Below are 23,033 nucleotides of genomic sequence, written 5' to 3' on the forward strand. Positions count from 1 at the left end.
TACCTCCCCATATATATGTATGGAGTGCAGTTTGCAACTGAAAAGAAAATCTGTGTTCCCAACAAGCTAGGTGAAGTGCGGCTTTCACACACACTTATCTCTCAGAAATGAGCATGTAGAGAGACGTTCGTTCATCTAACACAAATGGAACGTTTTGCAGGAGGAACTTTTACTCTGAATTTTCAGTGTGTTTACTAGTGCTGGTTTGAAGTTCCTGCAGTTTTCAATGTAAAACATAGTTGGAGGGAGTACCTCCCCTTATATATGTATGGAGTGCAGTTTGCATCTGAAAAGAAACATTGTGTTCCCTACAAGCTAGGAGAAGTACGGCTTTCACACACTCTTATCTCTCAGGACTGAGCATGTGGAGAGACGTTCGTTCATCTAGCACAAAGGGAACGGGTGGCAGGAGAAACTTTTTTCTAGATTCTCAGTCTTTTTCCTAATGCCGGTTAGATGTTCCTGCAGTTTTCACTGTAAAATCGAGTTGGAGCGAGTACCTCCCCTATATATTTATGGAGTGCATTTTGCAACTGAAAAGAATCTCTGTGTTCCCAACAAGCTAGTTGAATGACGGCTTGCACACACATTTATCTCTGAGAACTGAGCATGTGGAGAGACTTTCGTTCATCTAGCACAAAGGGAACAGGTTGCAGGAGAAACTTTTTCTCTGGTTTCTCAGTCTGTTTCATACTGCCGGTTAGAAGTACCTGCAGTTTTCCCTGTAAAACCGAGTTGTAGCGAGAAACTCCCCATATATATGTATGGGTTCCTTTTGCAACTAAAAAGAAAATTTGTGTTCCCAACCAGCTAGGTGAAGGACGGCTTTCACACACTCTTATCTCTCAGAGCTGAGCATGTGGAAAGACGTTCGTTCATCTAGCACAAAGGGAACGGGTTGCAGGAGAAACTCTTACTCTGGATTTTCAGTGTGTTTCCTAGTGCTGGTTTGAAGATCCTGCAGTTTTCACTATAAAACCTAGTTGGAGCGAGTACCTGCCCATATATATGTTTGGAGTGCAGTTTGCATCTGAAAAGAAACTTTGTGTTCCCTACAAGGTATGTGAAGGACGGCTTTCACACGCACTTATACCTGAGTACTGAGCATGTGGAGAGACTTTCTTTCATCTAGCACAAAGGGAACGGGTTGCAGGAGAAATTTTATTCTGGATTCTCAGTGTGTTTCCTACTGCCAGTTTGAAGTTCCTGCAGTTTTCACTGTAAAACCGATTTCGAGCGAGTACTACCCCATATATATGTAAGTAGTGCAGTTTGCATCTCAAAAGAAACATTGTGTTCCCTACATGCTAGGAGAAGTACGGCTTTCACACACACATATCTCTCAGAACTGAGCATGTGGAGAGAAGTTCGTTCATCTAGCACAAAGGGAAAGGTTTGCTGGAGAAATTTTACTCTGGTTTCCCAGTCTGTTTGTTAATGCCGGTTTGAAATTCCTGCAGTTTTCACTGTGAAACAGTGTTGGAGCGAATACCTCCCCATATATAATAATGGAATGCAGTTTGCAACTGAAAAGAAACTCTGTGTTCTCAACAAGCTAGGTGAAGGACGGCATTCACACACACTTTTCTCTCATAAATGAGCATGTGGAGAGACGTTCGTTCATCTAGCACAAAGGGAACGGGTTGAGGAGGAACTTTTACTCTGGATTTTCAGTGTGTTTCCTATTGCTGGTTTGAAGTTCCTCCAGTTTTCACTGTAAAACCGAGTTGGAGTGAGTACCTCCCCATATATATTTATGGAGTGCAGTATGCATCAGAAAAGAAACTTTGTGTTCCCTACAAGCTAGGTTAAGGACGGCTTGCACACAAAGTTTTCTCGGTGAACAGAGCATGTGGAGAGACTTTCGTTCATCTAGCACAAAGGGAACAGTTTGCAGGAGAAACTTTTTTTCAAGATTCTCAGGCTTTTTCCTAATTCCGGTTAGATGTTCCTGCAGTTTTCACTTTAAAACCGAGGTGGAGGGAATACCACCCCATATATATGTATGGACTGCAGTTTGCAACTGAAAAGATACTTTGTGTTCCCTACAAGCTAAGTGAAGGAAGGCTTTCACACATACTTATCTCTGAGAATTGAGCATGTGGTGAGACGTTCGTTCATCTAGCACAAAGGGAACGGTTTGCAGGAGAAACTTTTTTTCAAGATTCTCAGTCTTTTTCCTAATGCCGGTTTGATGTTCCTGCAGTTTTAACTGTAAAATCGAGGTGGAGCGAATACCACCCCATATATATGTATGGACTGCAGTTTGCAACTGAAAAGAAACTTTGTGTTCCCTACAAGCTAAGTGAAGGAAGGCTTTCACACACACTTATCTCTGAGAATTGAGCATGTGGTGAGACTTTCGTTCATCTAGCACAAAGGGAACGGGTTGCAGGAGAAACTTTTACTTTCGTTTCTCAGTGTGTTTCCTAGTGCGGGTTTGATGTTCCTGCAGTTTTCACTTTAAAATCGAGTTGGAGCTTGTACCTCCCCATATATATGTATGGACTGCAATTTGCAACTTAAAAGAAACTTTGTGTTCCCTACAAGCTATGTGAATGACGGCTTTCACACACACTTATCTCTGAGACCCGAGCATGTGGAGAGACTTTTTTTCATCTAGCAAAAAGGGAATGGGCTGCATGAGGAACTTTTACTCTGGATTTTCAGTGTGTTTCCTAGTGCCGGTTTGAAGTTCCTGCAGTTTTCACTGTAAAACCGAGTTGGAGCGAGTACCTCCCCATATATATGTATGTAGTGCAATTTGCAACTGGAAAGAAACTCTTTGTTCCCAACAAGCTAGGTGAAGGACGGGTTTCATACGCACTTATGTCTTAGAACTGAGCATGTGGAGAGACGTTCATTCATCTAGCACAACGGGAACGGTTTGCAGGAGAAAGTTTTAATCTTGTTTCCCAGTGTGTTTCCTAGTGACGCTTTCAATTTCCAGCAGTTTTCACTGTGAAAAAGTGTTGGAGCGAATACCTCCCCATATATAATTATGGAATGCAGTTTGCAACTGAAAAGAATCTCTGTGTTCTCAACAAGCTACGTGAAGGACGGCATTCACACACAATTTTCTCTCATAAATGAGCATGTGGAGAGACGTTCGTTCATCTAACACAAAGGGAACGGGTTGAGGAGGAACTTTTACTCTGGATTTTCAGTGTGTTTCCTAGTGCTGGTTTGAAGTTCCTGCAGTTTTCACTGTAAAACCGAGTTGGAGCGAGTACCTCCCCATATATATGTATGGAGTGCAGTATGCATCAGAATAGAAACTTTGTGTTCCCTACAAGCTAGGTTAAGGACGGCTTGCACACAAATTTTTCTCGGAGAACTGAGCATGTGGAGAGACGTTCGTTCATCTAGCACAAAGGGAACGGGTTGCAGGAGAAACTTTTACTTTGGTTTCTCAGTGTATTTCCTAGTGCCGGTTTGAAGTTCCTGCAGTTTTCACTTTAAAAACGAGTTGGAGCGGGTACCTCCCCATATATATATATGGACTGCAATTTGCAACTGGAAAGAAACTTTGTGTTCCCTACAAGCTATATGAAAGACGGCTTTCACACACACTTATGTCTGAGAACTGAGCATGTGGAGAGACGTTCGTTCATCTAGCACGAAGGGAACAGTTTGCAGGAGAAACTATTTCTCTGTTTTCTCAGTGTGTTTCCTAGTGCCGGTTTGAAGTTCCTGCAGTTTTCACTGTAAAACCGAGTTGGAGCGAGTACCTTCCCATATATATTTATGGAGTGCAGTTGGCAACTGAAAAGAACACTGTGTTCCAAACAAGCTAGGTGAAGGACGGCATTCACACTCGGATATCTCTCAGAAATGAGCATGTGGAGAGACGTTCGTTCATCTAGCACAAAAGAAACGGGTTGCAGGAGGAACTTTTACTCTGGATATTCAGTGTTTTTCCTTGTGCCGGTTTGAAGTTCCTGCAGTTTTCACTGTAAAACCGAGTTGGAGCGAGTACCTCCCCATATATATGTATGGAATGCAGTTTGCATCTGAAAAGAAACTTTGTGTTCCCTGCAAGCTATGTGAAAGACGGCTTTCAAACACCGTTATATCTGAGAATTGAGCATGTGGAGAGACTTTCTTTCATCTAGCACAAAATAACGGTTTGCAGGAGGAACTTTTACTCTGGATTTTCAGTGTGTTTCCTAGTACTGGTTTGAAGTTCCTGCAGTTTTCACTGTAAAACCGAGTTGAAGACAGTACCTACCCATATATATGTATGGAGTGCAGAAGGCAAATTAAAAGAAACTCTGTGTTCCCAACAAGCTACGTGAAGAACGGCTTTCACATACACATATCTCTCAGAACTGAGCATGTGGAGAGACGTTCTTTCATCTAGCAAAAAAGAAACTGTTTGCAGGAGAACTTTTACTCTGGATTTTCAGTGTGTTTCCTAGTACTGGTTTGAAGTTCCTGCAGTTTTCACTGTAAACACGAGTTGGAGAGATTACCTCCCCATATATATGTATGGAGTGCAGTTTGCATCTGAAAAGAAACTTTGTGTTCCCTACAACCAATGTGAAGTACGGCTTTCACACACAATTATGTCTGAGGACTGAGCATGTGGAGAGACGTTCGTTCATCTAGCACAAAGGGAACGGTTTGCAGGAGAACCTATTACTCTGGTTTCTCAGTGTTTTTCCTACTGCCGGTTTGAAGTTCCTGCAGATTTCACTGTAAAACCTAGTCGGAGCGAGTACCTCCCCATATATATTTATGGAGTGCAGTTTGCATCTGAAAAGAAACTTTGTGTTCCCTGCAAGCTATGTGAAGAACGGCTTTCACACACCCTTATGTTTGAGAACTGAGCATGTGGAGAGACGTTCGTTTATCTAGCAAAAAGGGAACGTTTTGCAGGAGAATCTTTTACTCTGGATATTCAGTGTGTTTCCTAGTGCCGGTTTGAAGTTCCTGCAGTTTTCACTGTAAAACCTAGTTGGAGAGAGTACCTCCCCATATATATGTATGGAGTGCAGTTTGCATCTGAAAAGAAACTTTGTGTTCCCTACAAGCTATGTGAAGGACGGCTTTCACACACACTTATGTCTGAGAACTGAGCATGTGGAGAGACGTTCGTTCATCTAGCACAAAAGGAACGGTTTGCAGGAGGAACTTTTACTCTGGATTTTCAGAGTGTTTCCTAGTGCTGGTTTGAAGTTCCTGCAGTTTTCACTGTAAAACCGAGTTGGAGCGAGTACCTCCCCATATATATGTATGGAGTGCAGTTTGCATCTGAAAAGAAAATTTGTGTTCCCTGCAAGCTATGTGAAGGATGGCTTTCTCACACACTTATGTCTGAGAACTGATCATGTGGAGAGACTTTCGTTCATCTAGCACAAAGGGAACGTTTTGCAAGAGAATCTTTTACTCTGGGTATTCAGTGTGTTTCCTAGTGCCTGTTTGAAGTTCCTGCAGTTTTCACTGTAAAACCTAGTTGGAGCGAGTACCTCCCCATATATATGTATGGAGTGCAGTTTGCATCTAAAAAGAAACTTTGTGTTCCCTACAAGTTATGTGAAGGACGGCTTTCACTCACACTTATGTCTGAGAACTGAGCATGTGGAGAGACGTTCGTTCATCTAGAAAAAATTGAAAGGGTTGCAGGAGGAACTTTTTCTCTGGATATTCAGTGTGTTTCCATTGCCGGTAGGAGGTTCCTGCAGTTTTCACTGTAAAACCGAGTTGGATCGAGACCTCCCAATATATATGTATGGAGTGCAGTTTGCAACTGAAAAGAAACTCTGTGTTCCCAACAACCTTCGTGAAGGACGGCTTTCACACACACTTATCTCTCAGAACTCAGCATGAGGAGAGACGTTCGTTCATCTAGCACAAAAGGAACGGTTTGCAGGAGGAAATTTTACTCTGGATTTTCAGTGTGTTTCCTAGTACTGGTTTGAATTTCCTCCAGTTTTCACTGTAAAACCTAGTAGGAGCGAGTACCTACCCATATATATGTATGGAGTGCAGTTTGCGTCTGAAAAGAAACTTTGTGTTCCCTACAACTATGTGAAGTATGGCTTTCACACACAGATATGTCTGAGAACTGAGCATGTGGAGAGACGATTGTTCATCTATCACAAAGGGAACGGTTTGCAGGAGAATCTTTTACTCTGGTTTCTCAGTGTGTTTCCTAGTGCCGGTTTGAAGTTCCTGCAGTTTTCACTGTAAAACCGAATTTGAGCGAGTAACTTCCCATATATTTGTATGGAGTGCAGAAGGCAACTGAAAAGAAACTCTGTGTTCCCAACAAGCTACGTGAAGGACGGCTTTCACACACACTTATCTCTCAGAACTGAGCATGTTTAGAGACGTTCGTTCATCTAGCACAAAGGGAACGGTTGCAAGAGGAACTTTTTCTCTGGATTTTCAGTGTGTTTCCTAGTGCCGGTTTGAATTTCCTGCAGTTTTCACTGTAAAACCGATTCGGAGCGAGTACCTCCCCATATATATGTATGGAGTGCAGTTTGCAACTGAAAAGAAAATCTCTGTTCCCAACAAGCTAGGTGAAGTGCGGCTTTCACACACACTTTTCTCTCAGAACTGAGCATGTGGAGAGACGTTCGTTCATCTAACACAAATGGAACGTTTTGCAGGAGGAACTTTTACTCTGAATTTTCAGTGTGTTTACTAGTGCTGGTTTGAAGTTCCTGCAGTTTTCAATGTAAAACATAGTTGGAGGGAGTACATCCCCATATATATGTATGGAGTGCAGTTTGCATCTGAAAAGAAACATTGTGTTCCCTACAAGCTAGGAGAAGTACGGCTTTCACACACTCTTATCTCTCAGAACTGAGCATGTGGAGAAACGTTCCTTCATCTAGCACAAAGAGAACGTTTTGCAGGAGGAACTTTTACTCTGGTTTCTCAGTGTGTTTCCTAGTGCGCGTTTGAAGTTCCTGCAGTTTTCACTTTAAAATCGAGTTGGAGCGAATACCTCCCCATATATATGTATGGACTGCCGTTTGCAACTGAAAAGAAATTTTGTGTTCCCTACAAGCTAATTGAAGGACGGCTTTCACACACACTTATCTCGGAGAACTGAGCATGTGGAGAGACGTTCATTCATCTAGCACAACGGGAACGGTTTGCAGGAGAATCTTTTACTCTGGATTTTCAGTGTGTTTCCTAGTGCCGGTTTGAATTTCCTGCAGTATTCACTGTAAAACAAAGTTGGAGCGAATAACTCCCCATATATAATTATGGATTGCAGTTTGCAACTGAAAAAAACTCTGTGATCTCAACAAGCTACGTGAAGGACGGCTTTCACACACACTTATCTCTCATAAATGAGCATGTGGAGAGACGTTCGTTCATCTAGCACAAAGGGAACGGGTTGAGGAGGAACTTTTACTCTGGATTTTCAGTGTTTTTCCTAGTGCTGGTTTGAAGTTCCTTCAGTTTTCACTTTAAAAACGAATTGGAGGGAGTACCTCCCCATATATATGTATGGAGTGCCGTATGCATCAGAAAAGAAACTTTGTGTTCCCTACAAGCTAGGTTAAGGACGGCTTGCACACAAAGTTTTCTCGGAGAACTGAGGATGAGGAGAGACGTTCGTTCATCTAGCTCAAAGGGAACTGTTTACTGGAGAAACTTTTTTTCAAGATTCTCAGTTATTTTCCTAATGCCGGTTTGATGTTCCTGCAGTTTTCACTGTAAAACCGAGGTGGAGCGAATACCACCCCATATATATGTATGGACTGCAGTTTGCAACTGAAAAGAAACTTTGTGTTCCCTACAAGCTAAGTGAAGGAAGGCTTTCACACACACTTATCTCTGAGAATTGAGCATGTGGTGAGACGTTCGTTCATCTAGCACAGAGGGAACGGTTTGCAGGAGAAACTTTTTTCAAGATTCTCAGTCTTTTTCCTAATGCCGGTTAGATGTTCCTGCAGTTTTCACTGTAAAACCGAGTTCGTGCGAGTAACTACCCATATATATGTATGGATTCCACATTGTAACTGAAAAGAAACTTTCTGTTCCAAACAAGCTAGGTGAAGGACTGCTTTCACACACACTTATCTCTCAGAACTGAGCATGTGAAGAGACGTTTGTTCATCTAGCACAAAGGGAACGGTATGCAGGTGGAACTTTTACTCTGGATTTTCAGTGTGTTTCCTAGTGCTGGTTTGAAGTTCCTGCAGTTTTCACTGTAAAAACTAGTTGGAGCTAGTACCTGCCCATAAATATGTATGGAGTGCAGTTAGCATCTGAAAAGAAACTTTGTGTTCCCTACAAGTTATGTGAAGGATGGCTTTCACACGCTCTTATGTCTGAGAACTGAGCATGTGGAGAGACGTTCATTCATCTAGCACAAAGGGAATGATTTGCAGGAGAAAATTTTACTCTGGTTTCTCAGTGTATTTCCTAGTGCCGGTTTGAAGCTCCTGCAGTTTTCACTGTTAAACCGAGTTGTAGCGAGTACCTTCCCTTATATATGTATGGAGGGCAGTTTGCATCTGAAAAGAAACTTTGTGTTCCCTACAAGCTATGTGAAGGACGGCTTTCACACACACTTATGTCTGAGAACTGAGCATGTGGAGAGACGTTCGTTCATCTAGCACAAAAGGAACGGTTTGCAGGAGGAACTTTTACTCTGGATTTTCAGTGTTTCCTAGTGCTGGTTTGAAGTTCCTGCAGTTTTCACTGTAAAACCGAGTTGGAGCGAGTACCTCCCCATATATATGTATGGAGTGCAGTTTGCATCTGAAAAGAAAATTTGTGTTCCCTGCAAGCTATGTGAAGGATGGCTTTCTCACACACTTATGTCTGAGAACTGATCATGTGGAGAGACTTTCGTTCATCTAGCACAAAGGGAACGTTTTGCAAGAGAATCTTTTACTCTGGGTATTCAGTGTGTTTCCTAGTGCCTGTTTGAAGTTCCTGCAGTTTTCACTGTAAAACCTAGTTGGAGCGAGTACCTCCCCATATATATGTATGGAGTGCAGTTTGCATCTAAAAAGAAACTTTGTGTTCCCTACAAGTTATGTGAAGGACGGCTTTCACTCACACTTATGTCTGAGAACTGAGCATGTGGAGAGACGTTCGTTCATCTAGAAAAAATTGAAAGGGTTGCAGGAGGAACTTTTTCTCTGGATATTCAGTGTGTTTCCATTGCCGGTAGGAGGTTCCTGCAGTTTTCACTGTAAAACCGAGTTGGATCGAGACCTCCCAATATATATGTATGGAGTGCAGTTTGCAACTGAAAAGAAACTCTGTGTTCCCAACAACCTTCGTGAAGGACGGCTTTCACACACACTTATCTCTCAGAACTCAGCATGAGGAGAGACGTTCGTTCATCTAGCACAAAAGGAACGGTTTGCAGGAGGAAATTTTACTCTGGATTTTCAGTGTGTTTCCTAGTACTGGTTTGAATTTCCTCCAGTTTTCACTGTAAAACCTAGTAGGAGCGAGTACCTACCCATATATATGTATGGAGTGCAGTTTGCGTCTGAAAAGAAACTTTGTGTTCCCTACAACTATGTGAAGTATGGCTTTCACACACAGATATGTCTGAGAACTGAGCATGTGGAGAGACGATTGTTCATCTATCACAAAGGGAACGGTTTGCAGGAGAATCTTTTACTCTGGTTTCTCAGTGTGTTTCCTAGTGCCGGTTTGAAGTTCCTGCAGTTTTCACTGTAAAACCGAATTTGAGCGAGTAACTTCCCATATATTTGTATGGAGTGCAGAAGGCAACTGAAAAGAAACTCTGTGTTCCCAACAAGCTACGTGAAGAACGGCTTTCACACACACTTATCTCTCAGAACTGAGCATGTTTAGAGACGTTCGTTCATCTAGCACAAAGGGAACGGTTGCAAGAGGAACTTTTTCTCTGGATTTTCAGTGTGTTTCCTAGTGCCGGTTTGAATTTCCTGCAGTTTTCACTGTAAAACCGATTCGGAGCGAGTACCTCCCCATATATATGTATGGAGTGCAGTTTGCAACTGAAAAGAAAATCTCTGTTCCCAACAAGCTAGGTGAAGTGCGGCTTTCACACACACTTTTCTCTCAGAACTGAGCATGTGGAGAGACGTTCGTTCATCTAACACAAATGGAACGTTTTGCAGGAGGAACTTTTACTCTGAATTTTCAGTGTGTTTACTAGTGCTGGTTTGAAGTTCCTGCAGTTTTCAATGTAAAACATAGTTGGAGGGAGTACATCCCCATATATATGTATGGAGTGCAGTTTGCATCTGAAAAGAAACATTGTGTTCCCTACAAGCTAGGAGAAGTACGGCTTTCACACACTCTTATCTCTCAGAACTGAGCATGTGGAGAAACGTTCCTTCATCTAGCACAAAGAGAACGTTTTGCAGGAGGAACTTTTACTCTGGTTTCTCAGTGTGTTTCCTAGTGCGCGTTTGAAGTTCCTGCAGTTTTCACTTTAAAATCGAGTTGGAGCGAATACCTCCCCATATATATGTATGGACTGCCGTTTGCAACTGAAAAGAAATTTTGTGTTCCCTACAAGCTAATTGAAGGACGGCTTTCACACACACTTATCTCGGAGAACTGAGCATGTGGAGAGACGTTCATTCATCTAGCACAACGGGAACGGTTTGCAGGAGAATCTTTTACTCTGGATTTTCAGTGTGTTTCCTAGTGCCGGTTTGAATTTCCTGCAGTATTCACTGTAAAACAAAGTTGGAGCGAATAACTCCCCATATATAATTATGGATTGCAGTTTGCAACTGAAAAAAACTCTGTGATCTCAACAAGCTACGTGAAGGACGGCTTTCACACACACTTATCTCTCATAAATGAGCATGTGGAGAGACGTTCGTTCATCTAGCACAAAGGGAACGGGTTGAGGAGGAACTTTTACTCTGGATTTTCAGTGTTTTTCCTAGTGCTGGTTTGAAGTTCCTTCAGTTTTCACTTTAAAAACGAATTGGAGGGAGTACCTCCCCATATATATGTATGGAGTGCCGTATGCATCAGAAAAGAAACTTTGTGTTCCCTACAAGCTAGGTTAAGGACGGCTTGCACACAAAGTTTTCTCGGAGAACTGAGGATGAGGAGAGACGTTCGTTCATCTAGCTCAAAGGGAACTGTTTACTGGAGAAACTTTTTTTCAAGATTCTCAGTTATTTTCCTAATGCCGGTTTGATGTTCCTGCAGTTTTCACTGTAAAACCGAGGTGGAGCGAATACCACCCCATATATATGTATGGACTGCAGTTTGCAACTGAAAAGAAACTTTGTGTTCCCTACAAGCTAAGTGAAGGAAGGCTTTCACACACACTTATCTCTGAGAATTGAGCATGTGGTGAGACGTTCGTTCATCTAGCACAGAGGGAACGGTTTGCAGGAGAAACTTTTTTCAAGATTCTCAGTCTTTTTCCTAATGCCGGTTAGATGTTCCTGCAGTTTTCACTGTAAAACCGAGTTCGTGCGAGTAACTACCCATATATATGTATGGATTCCACATTGTAACTGAAAAGAAACTTTCTGTTCCAAACAAGCTAGGTGAAGGACTGCTTTCACACACACTTATCTCTCAGAACTGAGCATGTGAAGAGACGTTTGTTCATCTAGCACAAAGGGAACGGTATGCAGGTGGAACTTTTACTCTGGATTTTCAGTGTGTTTCCTAGTGCTGGTTTGAAGTTCCTGCAGTTTTCACTGTAAAAACTAGTTGGAGCTAGTACCTGCCCATAAATATGTATGGAGTGCAGTTAGCATCTGAAAAGAAACTTTGTGTTCCCTACAAGTTATGTGAAGGATGGCTTTCACACGCTCTTATGTCTGAGAACTGAGCATGTGGAGAGACGTTCATTCATCTAGCACAAAGGGAATGATTTGCAGGAGAAAATTTTACTCTGGTTTCTCAGTGTATTTCCTAGTGCCGGTTTGAAGCTCCTGCAGTTTTCACTGTTAAACCGAGTTGTAGCGAGTACCTTCCCTTATATATGTATGGAGGGCAGTTTGCATCTGAAAAGAAACTTTGTGTTCCCTACAAGCTAGGTGCAGGACGGCTTTCACACACACATTTCTCTCAGAACTGAGCATGTGGAGAGACATTCGTTCATCTAGCACAAAGGGAAAAGTTTGCAGGAGGAACTTATACTCTGGTTTCCCAGTCTGTTTCCTAATGCCGGTTTGATGTTCCTGCAGTTTTCCCTGTAAATCCGAGTTGTAGCGAGTAACTCCCCATATATATGTAGGGATTCCACTTTGCAACTAAAAAGAACTTTGTGTTCCCAACCAGCTAGGTGAAGGGCGGCTTTCTCACACTCTTATCTCTGAGAACTGAGCATGTGGACAGACGTTTGTTCATCTAGCACAAAGGGAACTGTTGGCAGGGGAAACTTTTACTCTGGTTTCCCAGTCTGTTTCCTAATGCCGGTTTGAAGTTCCTGCAGTTTTCACTGTAAAACCGAGTTGGAGCGATTACCTCCCCGTATATATGTATGGACTGCTGTTTGCAACTCAAAAGAAACTTTGTGTTCCCTACAAGCTAGGTGAAGGATGGCTTTCACACACACTTCTCTCTGAGAACTGAGCATGTGGAGAGACGTTCGTTCATCTAGCACAAAGGGAACGGATTGCAGGAGAAAGTTTTACTCTGGATTCTCAGTATTTTTCCTAATGCCGGTTAGAAGTTCCTGCAGTTTTCCCTGTAAAACCGAGTTGTAGCGAGTAACTCCCCATATATATGTATGGGTTCCACTTTGCAACTAAAAAGAACTTTGTGTTCCCAACCAGATAAGTGAAGGACGGTTTTCACACCCTCTTATCTCTCAGAACTGAGCATGTGGAAAGATGTTCGTTCATCTAGCACAAAGGGAACGGGTTGCAGGAGAAACTTTTACTCTGGATTCTCAGTGTTTTTCCTAGTGCCGATTTGAAGTTCCTGCAGTTTTCACTTTAAAATCGTGTTGGAGCGAGTACCTCCCCATATATTTGAATGGAGTGAAGTTTGAAACTGAAAAGTAACTCTGTGTTCCCATAAAGCTAGGTGCAGAACTGCTTGCACACGCATTTTTTCGGAGACCTGAGCATGAGGAGAGTCGTTCGTTCATCTAGCACAAAGGGAACAGTTTGCAGGAGAAACTTTTTTCTAGATTCTCAGTCTTTTTCCTAAAGCCGGTTAGATGTTCCTGCAGTTTTCACTGTAAAACCGAGTTGGAGCGAGTACCTCCCCATATATATGTATGGAGTGCAGTTTGCAACTGAAAAGAAAATCTGTGTTCCCAACAAGCTAGGTGAAGTGCGGCTTTCACACACACTTATCTCTCAGAAATGAGCATGTAGAGAGACGTTCGTTCATCTAACACAAATGGAACGTTTTGCAGGAGGAACTTTTACTCTGAATTTTCAGTGTGTTTACTAGTGCTGGTTTGAAGTTCCTGCAGTTTTCAATGTAAAACATAGTTGGAGGGAGTACCTCCCCTTATATATGTATGGAGTGCAGTTTGCATCTGAAAAGAAACATTGTGTTCCCTACAAGCTAGGAGAAGTACGGCTTTCACACACTCTTATCTCTCAGGACTGAGCATGTGGAGAGACGTTCGTTCATCTAGCACAAAGGGAACGGGTGGCAGGAGAAACTTTTTTCTAGATTCTCAGTCTTTTTCCTAATGCCGGTTAGATGTTCCTGCAGTTTTCACTGTAAAATCGAGTTGGAGCGAGTACCTCCCCTATATATTTATGGAGTGCATTTTGCAACTGAAAAGAATCTCTGTGTTCCCAACAAGCTAGTTGAATGACGGCTTGCACACACATTTATCTCTGAGAACTGAGCATGTGGAGAGACTTTCGTTCATCTAGCACAAAGGGAACAGGTTGCAGGAGAAACTTTTTCTCTGGTTTCTCAGTCTGTTTCATACTGCCGGTTAGAAGTACCTGCAGTTTTCCCTGTAAAACCGAGTTGTAGCGAGAAACTCCCCATATATATGTATGGGTTCCACTTTGCAACTAAAAAGAAAATTTGTGTTCCCAACCAGCTAGGTGAAGGACGGCTTTCACACACTCTTATCTCTCAGAGCTGAGCATGTGGAAAGACGTTCGTTCATCTAGCACAAAGGGAACGGGTTGCAGGAGAAACTCTTACTCTGGATTTTCAGTGTGTTTCCTAGTGCTGGTTTGAAGATCCTGCAGTTTTCACTATAAAACCTAGTTGGAGCGAGTACCTGCCCATATATATGTTTGGAGTGCAGTTTGCATCTGAAAAGAAACTTTGTGTTCCCTACAAGGTATGTGAAGGACGGCTTTCACACGCACTTATACCTGAGTACTGAGCATGTGGAGAGACTTTCTTTCATCTAGCACAAAGGGAACGGGTTGCAGGAGAAATTTTATTCTGGATTCTCAGTGTGTTTCCTACTGCCAGTTTGAAGTTCCTGCAGTTTTCACTGTAAAACCGATTTCGAGCGAGTACCACCCCATATATATGTAAGTAGTGCAGTTTGCATCTCAAAAGAAACATTGTGTTCCCTACATGCTAGGAGAAGTACGGCTTTCACACACACATATCTCTCAGAACTGAGCATGTGGAGAGAAGTTCGTTCATCTAGCACAAAGGGAAAGGTTTGCTGGAGAAATTTTACTCTGGTTTCCCAGTCTGTTTGTTAATGCCGGTTTGAAATTCCTGCAGTTTTCACTGTGAAACAGTGTTGGAGCGAATACCTCCCCATATATAATAATGGAATGCAGTTTGCAACTGAAAAGAAACTCTGTGTTCTCAACAAGCTAGGTGAAGGACGGCATTCACACACACTTTTCTCTCATAAATGAGCATGTGGAGAGACGTTCGTTCATCTAGCACAAAGGGAACGGGTTGAGGAGGAACTTTTACTCTGGATTTTCAGTGTGTTTCCTATTGCTGGTTTGAAGTTCCTCCAGTTTTCACTGTAAAACCGAGTTGGAGTGAGTACCTCCCCATATATATTTATGGAGTGCAGTATGCATCAGAAAAGAAACTTTGTGTTCCCTACAAGCTAGGTTAAGGACGGCTTGCACACAAAGATTTCTCGGTGAACAGAGCATGTGGAGAGACGTTCGTTCATCTAGCACAAAGGGAACAGTTTGCAGGAGAAACTTTTTTTCAAGATTCTCAGGCTTTTTCCTAATTCCGGTTAGATGTTCCTGCAGTTTTCACTTTAAAACCGAGGTGGAGGGAATACCACCCCATATATATGTATGGACTGCAGTTTGCAACTGAAAAGATACTTTGTGTTCCCTACAAGCTAAGTGAAGGAAGGCTTTCACACACACTTATCTCTGAGAATTGAGCATGTGGTGAGACGTTCGTTCATCTAGCACAAAGGGAACGGTTTGCAGGAGAAACTTTTTTTCAAGAATCTCAGTCTTTTTCCTAATGCCGGTTTGATGTTCCTGCAGTTTTAACTGTAAAATCGAGGTGGAGCTTGTACCTCCCCATATATATGTATGGACTGCAATTTGCAACTTAAAAGAAACTTTGTGTTCCCTACAAGCTATGTGAATGACGGCTTTCACACACACTTATCTCTGAGACCCGAGCATGTGGAGAGACTTTTTTTCATCTAGCAAAAAGGGAATGGGCTGCATGAGGAACTTTTACACTGGATTTTCAGTGTGTTTCCTAGTGCCGGTTTGAAGTTCCTGCAGTTTTCACTGTAAAACCGAGTTGGAGCGAGTACCTCCCCATATATATGTATGTAGTGCAATTTGCAACTGGAAAGAAACTCTTTGTTCCCAACAAGCTAGGTGAAGGACGGGTTTCATACGCACTTATGTCTTAGAACTGAGCATGTGGAGAGACGTTCATTCATCTAGCACAACGGGAACGGTTTGCAGGAGAAAGTTTTAATCTTGTTTCCCAGTGTGTTTCCTAGTGACGCTTTCAATTTCCAGCAGTTTTCACTGTGAAAAAGTGTTGGAGCGAATACCTCCCCATATATAATTATGGAATGCAGTTTGCAACTGAAAAGAATCTCTGTGTTCTCAACAAGCTACGTGAAGGACGGCATTCACACACAATTTTCTCTCATAAATGAGCATGTGGAGAGACGTTCGTTCATCTAACACAAAGGGAACGGGTTGAGGAGGAACTTTTACTCTGGATTTTCAGTGTGTTTCCTAGTGCTGGTTTGAAGTTCCTGCAGTTTTCACTGTAAAACCGAGTTGGAGCGAGTACCTCCCCATATATATGTATGGAGTGCAGTATGCATCAGAATAGAAACTTTGTGTTCCCTACAAGCTAGGTTAAGGACGGCTTGCACACAAAGTTTTCTCGGAGAACTGAGCATGTGGAGAGACGTTCGTTCATCTAGCACAAAGGGAACGGGTTGCAGGAGAAACTTTTACTTTGGTTTCTCAGTGTATTTCCTAGTGCCGGTTTGAAGTTCCTGCAGTTTTCACTTTAAAAACGAGTTGGAGCGGGTACCTCCCCATATATATATATGGACTGCAATTTGCAACTGGAAAGAAACTTTGTGTTCCCTACAAGCTATATGAAAGACGGCTTTCACACACACTTATGTCTGAGAACTGAGCATGTGGAGAGACGTTCGTTCATCTAGCACGAAGGGAACAGTTTGCAGGAGAAACTATTTCTCTGTTTTCTCAGTGTGTTTCCTAGTGCCGGTTTGAAGTTCCTGCAGTTTTCACTGTAAAACCGAGTTGGAGCGAGTACCTTCCCATATATATTTATGGAGTGCAGTTGGCAACTGAAAAGAAACACTGTGTTCCAAACAAGCTAGGTGAAGGACGGCATTCACACTCGGATATCTCTCAGAAATGAGCATGTGGAGAGACGTTCGTTCATCTAGCACAAAAGAAACGGGTTGCAGGAGGAACATTTACTCTGGATATTCAGTGTTTTTCCTTGTGCCGGTTTGAAGTTCCTGCAGTTTTCACTGTAAAACCGAGTTGGAGCGAGTACCTCCCCATATATATGTATGGAATGCAGTTTGCATCTGAAAAGAAACTTTGTGTTCCCTGCAAGCTATGTGAAAGACGGCTTTCAAACACCGTTATATCTGAGAATTGAGCATGTGGAGAGACTTTCTTTCATCTAGCACAAAATAACGGTTTGCAGGAGGAACTTTTACTCTGGATTTTCAGTGTGTTTCCTAGTACTGGTTTGAAGTTCCTGCAGTTTTCACTGTAAAACCGAGTTGAAGACAGTACCTACCCATATATATGTATGGAGTGCAGAAGGCAAATTAAAAGAAACTCTGTGTTCCCTACAAGCTATGTGAAGGACGGCTTTCACACACACTTATGTCTGAGAACTGAGCATGTGGAGAGACGTTCGTTCATCTAGCACAAAAGGAACGGTTTGCAGGAGGAACTTTTACTCTGGATTTTCAGAGTGTTTCCTAGTGCTGGTTTGAAGTTCCTGCAGTTTTCACTGTAAAACCGAGTTGGAGCGAGTACCTCCCCATATATATGTATGGAGTGCAGTTTGCATCTGAAAAGAAAATTTGTGTTCCCTGCAAGCTATGTGAAGGATGGCTTTCACACACACTTATGTCTGAGAACTGATCATGTGGAGAGACTTTCGTTCATCTAACACAAAGGGAACGTTTTGCAAGAGAATCTTTTACTCTGGGTATTCAGTGTGTTTCCTAGTGCCTGTTTGAAGTTCCTGCAGTTTTCACTGTAAAACCTAGTTGGAGCGAGTACCTCCCCATATATATGTATGGAGTGCAGTTTGCATCTAAAAAGAAACTTTGTGTTCCCTACAAGTTATGTGAAGGACGGCTTTCACTCACACTTATGTCTGAGAACTGAGCATGTGGAGAGACGTTCGTTCATCTAGAAAAAATTGAAAGGGTTGCAGGAGGAACTTTTTCTCTGGATATTCAGTGTGTTTCCATTGCCGGTAGGAGGTTCCTGCAGTTTTCACTGTAAAACCGAGTTGGATCGAGACCTCCCAATATATATGTATGGAGTGCAGTTTGCAACTGAAAAGAAACTCTGTGTTCCCAACAACCTTCGTGAAGGACGGCTTTCACACACACTTATCTCTCAGAACTGAGCATGTTTAGAGACGTTCGTTCATCTAGCACAAAGGGAACGGGTTGCATTAGGAACTTTTACTCTGGATATTCAGTGTGTTTCCTAGTGCCGGTATGAGGTTCCTGCAGTTTTCACTGTAAAACCGAGTTGGAGCCTGTACCTCCCCATATATATGTATGGAGTGCAGTTTGCAACTGAAAAGAAACTCTGTGTTCCCAACAAGCTAGGTGAAGGACGGCTTTCACACACACTTATATCTCAGAACTGAGCATGTGCAGAGACGTTCGTTCATCTAGCACAAACAAACGGTTTGCAGGAGGAACTTTTACTCTGGATTTTCAGTGTGTTTCCTAGTACTGGTTTGACGTTCCTGCAGTTTTCACTGTAAAACCGAGTTGGAGCGAGTACCTCCCCATATATATGTATGGAGTGCCGTTTGCATCTGAAAAGAAACTTTGTGTTCCCTACAAGCTATGTGAAGCACGGCTTTCACACACAATTATGTCTGAGAACTGAGCATGTGGAGAGACGTTCGTTCATCTAGCACAAAGGGAACGGTTTGCAGGAGAATCTTTTACTCTGGTTTCTCAGTGTTTTTCCTACTGCCAGTTTGAAGTTCCTGCATTTTTCACAGTAAAACCTAGTTGGAGCGAGTACCTCCCCATATATATTTATGGAGTACAGTTTGCTTCTGAAAAGAAACTTTGTGTTCCCTACAAGCTATGTGAAGGACGGCTTTCACACACAGTTATGTCTGAGAACTGAGCATGTGGAGAGACGATCGTTCATCTAGCACAAAGGGAACGGTTTGCAGGAGAATCTTTTACTCTGGTTTCTCAGTGTGTTTCCTAGTGCCGGTTTGAAGTTCCTGCAGTTTTCACTGTAAAACCGAGTTCGAGCGATTAACTTCCCATATATATGTATGGAGTGCAGATGGCAACTGAAAAGAAACTCTGTGTTCCCAACATTCTACGTGAAGGACGGCTTTCACACACACATATCTCTCAGAACTGAGCATGTGGAGAGACGTTCGTTCATCTAGCACAAAATAAACGTTTTGCGGGAGGAACTTTTACTTTGGATTTTCAGTGTGTTTCCTAGTACTGGTTTGAAGTTCCTGCAGTTTTAACTATAAAACAATGTTGGAGCGAATAACTCCCCATATATAATTATGGATTGCAGTTTGCAACTGAATAAAACTCTGTTTTCTCAACAAGCTACGTGAAGGATGGCTTTCACACACACTTATCTCTAATAAATGAGCATGTGGAGAGACGTTCGTTCATCTAGCACAAAGGGAACGGGTTGAGGAGGAACTTTTACTCTGGATTTTCAGTGTTTTTCCTAGTGCTGGTTTGAAGTTCCTGCAGTTTTCACTGTAAAACCGAGTTGGAGGGAGTACCTCCCCATATATATGTATGGAGTGCAGTATGCATCAGAAAAGAAACTTTGTGTTCCCTACAAGCTAGGTTAAGGACGGCTTGCACACAAAGTTTTCTCGGAGAACTGAGGATGTGGAGAGACTTTCGTTCATCTAGCTCAAAGGGAACTGTTTACTGGAGAAACTTTTTTTCAAGATTCTCAGTTATTTTCCTAATGCCGGTTAGATGTTCCTGCAGTTTTCACTGTAAAACCGAGGTGGAGTGAATACCACCCCATATATATGTATGGACTGCAGTTTGCAACTGAAAAGAATCTTTGTGTTCCCTACAAGCTAAGTGAAGGAAGGCTTTCACACACACTAATCTCTGAGAATTGAGCATGTGGTGAGACGTTCGTTCATCAAGCACAGAGGGAACGGTTTGCAGGAGAAACTTTTTTTCAAGATTTTCAGTCTTTTTCCTAATGCCGGTTAGATGTTCCTGCAGTTTTCATTGTAAAACCGAGTTGGTGCGAGTAACTACCCATATATATGTATGGATTCCACTTTGTAACTGAAAAGAAACTTTCTGTTCCAAACAAGCTAGGTGAAGGACTGCTTTCACACACACTTATCTCTCAGAACTGAGCACGTGAAGACACGTTTGTTCATCTAGCACAAAGGGAACGGTATGCAGGTGGAACTTTTACTCTGGATTTTCAGTGTGTTTCCTAGTGCTGGTTTGAAGTTCCTGCAGTTTTCACTGTAAAACCGAGTTGGAGCGAGTACCTCCCCATATATATGTATGTAGTGCAATTTGCAACTGGAAAGAAACTCTTTGTTCCCAACAAGCTAGGTGAAGGACGGGTTTCATACGCACTTATGTCTTAGAACTGAGCATGTGGAGAGACGTTCATTCATCTAGCACAACGGGAACGGTTTGCAGGAGAAAGTTTTAATCTTGTTTCCCAGTGTGTTTCCTAGTGACGCTTTCAATTTCCAGCAGTTTTCACTGTGAAAAAGTGTTGGAGCGAATACCTCCCCATATATAATTATGGAATGCAGTTTGCAACTGAAAAGAATCTCTGTGTTCTCAACAAGCTACGTGAAGGACGGCATTCACACACAATTTTCTCTCATAAATGAGCATGTGGAGAGACGTTCGTTCATCTAACACAAAGGGAACGGGTTGAGGAGGAACTTTTACTCTGGATTTTCAGTGTGTTTCCTAGTGCTGGTTTGAAGTTCCTGCAGTTTTCACTGTAAAACCGAGTTGGAGCGAGTACCTCCCCATATATATGTATGGAGTGCAGTATGCATCAGAATAGAAACTTTGTGTTCCCTACAAGCTAGGTTAAGGACGGCTTGCACACAAAGTTTTCTCGGAGAACTGAGCATGTGGAGAGACGTTCGTTCATCTAGCACAAAGGGAACGGGTTGCAGGAGAAACTTTTACTTTGGTTTCTCAGTGTATTTCCTAGTGCCGGTTTGAAGTTCCTGCAGTTTTCACTTTAAAAACGAGTTGGAGCGGGTACCTCCCCATATATATATATGGACTGCAATTTGCAACTGGAAAGAAACTTTGTGTTCCCTACAAGCTATATGAAAGACGGCTTTCACACACACTTATGTCTGAGAACTGAGCATGTGGAGAGACGTTCGTTCATCTAGCACGAAGGGAACAGTTTGCAGGAGAAACTATTTCTCTGTTTTCTCAGTGTGTTTCCTAGTGCCGGTTTGAAGTTCCTGCAGTTTTCACTGTAAAACCGAGTTGGAGCGAGTACCTTCCCATATATATTTATGGAGTGCAGTTGGCAACTGAAAAGAAACACTGTGTTCCAAACAAGCTAGGTGAAGGACGGCATTCACACTCGGATATCTCTCAGAAATGAGCATGTGGAGAGACGTTCGTTCATCTAGCACAAAAGAAACGGGTTGCAGGAGGAACATTTACTCTGGATATTCAGTGTTTTTCCTTGTGCCGGTTTGAAGTTCCTGCAGTTTTCACTGTAAAACCGAGTTGGAGCGAGTACCTCCCCATATATATGTATGGAATGCAGTTTGCATCTGAAAAGAAACTTTGTGTTCCCTGCAAGCTATGTGAAAGACGGCTTTCAAACACCGTTATATCTGAGAATTGAGCATGTGGAGAGACTTTCTTTCATCTAGCACAAAATAACGGTTTGCAGGAGGAACTTTTACTCTGGATTTTCAGTGTGTTTCCTAGTACTGGTTTGAAGTTCCTGCAGTTTTCACTGTAAAACCGAGTTGAAGACAGTACCTACCCATATATATGTATGGAGTGCAGAAGGCAAATTAAAAGAAACTCTGTGTTCCCTACAAGCTATGTGAAGGACGGCTTTCACACACACTTATGTCTGAGAACTGAGCATGTGGAGAGACGTTCGTTCATCTAGCACAAAAGGAACGGTTTGCAGGAGGAACTTTTACTCTGGATTTTCAGAGTGTTTCCTAGTGCTGGTTTGAAGTTCCTGCAGTTTTCACTGTAAAACCGAGTTGGAGCGAGTACCTCCCCATATATATGTATGGAGTGCAGTTTGCATCTGAAAAGAAAATTTGTGTTCCCTGCAAGCTATGTGAAGGATGGCTTTCACACACACTTATGTCTGAGAACTGATCATGTGGAGAGACTTTCGTTCATCTAACACAAAGGGAACGTTTTGCAAGAGAATCTTTTACTCTGGGTATTCAGTGTGTTTCCTAGTGCCTGTTTGAAGTTCCTGCAGTTTTCACTGTAAAACCTAGTTGGAGCGAGTACCTCCCCATATATATGTATGGAGTGCAGTTTGCATCTAAAAAGAAACTTTGTGTTCCCTACAAGTTATGTGAAGGACGGCTTTCACTCACACTTATGTCTGAGAACTGAGCATGTGGAGAGACGTTCGTTCATCTAGAAAAAATTGAAAGGGTTGCAGGAGGAACTTTTTCTCTGGATATTCAGTGTGTTTCCATTGCCGGTAGGAGGTTCCTGCAGTTTTCACTGTAAAACCGAGTTGGATCGAGACCTCCCAATATATATGTATGGAGTGCAGTTTGCAACTGAAAAGAAACTCTGTGTTCCCAACAACCTTCGTGAAGGACGGCTTTCACACACACTTATCTCTCAGAACTCAGCATGAGGAGAGACGTTCGTTCATCTAGCACAAAAGGAACGGTTTGCAGGAGGAAATTTTACTCTGGATTTTCAGTGTGTTTCCTAGTACTGGTTTGAATTTCCTCCAGTTTTCACTGTAAAACCTAGTAGGAGCGAGTACCTACCCATATATATGTATGGAGTGCAGTTTGCGTGTGAAAAGAAACTTTGTGTTCCCTACAACTATGTGAAGTATGGCTTTCACACACAGATATGTCTGAGAACTGAGCATGTGGAGAGACGATTGTTCATCTATCACAAAGGGAACGGTTTGCAGGAGAATCTTTTACTCTGGTTTCTCAGTGTGTTTCCTAGTGCCGGTTTGAAGTTCCTGCAGTTTTCACTGTAAAACCGAATTTGAGCGAGTAACTTCCCATATATTTGTATGGAGTGCAGAAGGCAACTGAAAAGAAACTCTGTGTTCCCAACAAGCTACGTGAAGAACGGCTTTCACACACACTTATCTCTCAGAACTGAGCATGTTTAGAGACGTTCGTTCATCTAGCACAAAGGGAACGGGTTGCATTAGGAACTTTTA

This window comes from Camelus dromedarius, chromosome 16, assembly GCF_036321535.1.
Source record: "Camelus dromedarius isolate mCamDro1 chromosome 16, mCamDro1.pat, whole genome shotgun sequence".
Classification (NCBI taxonomy): domain Eukaryota; kingdom Metazoa; phylum Chordata; class Mammalia; order Artiodactyla; family Camelidae; genus Camelus; species Camelus dromedarius.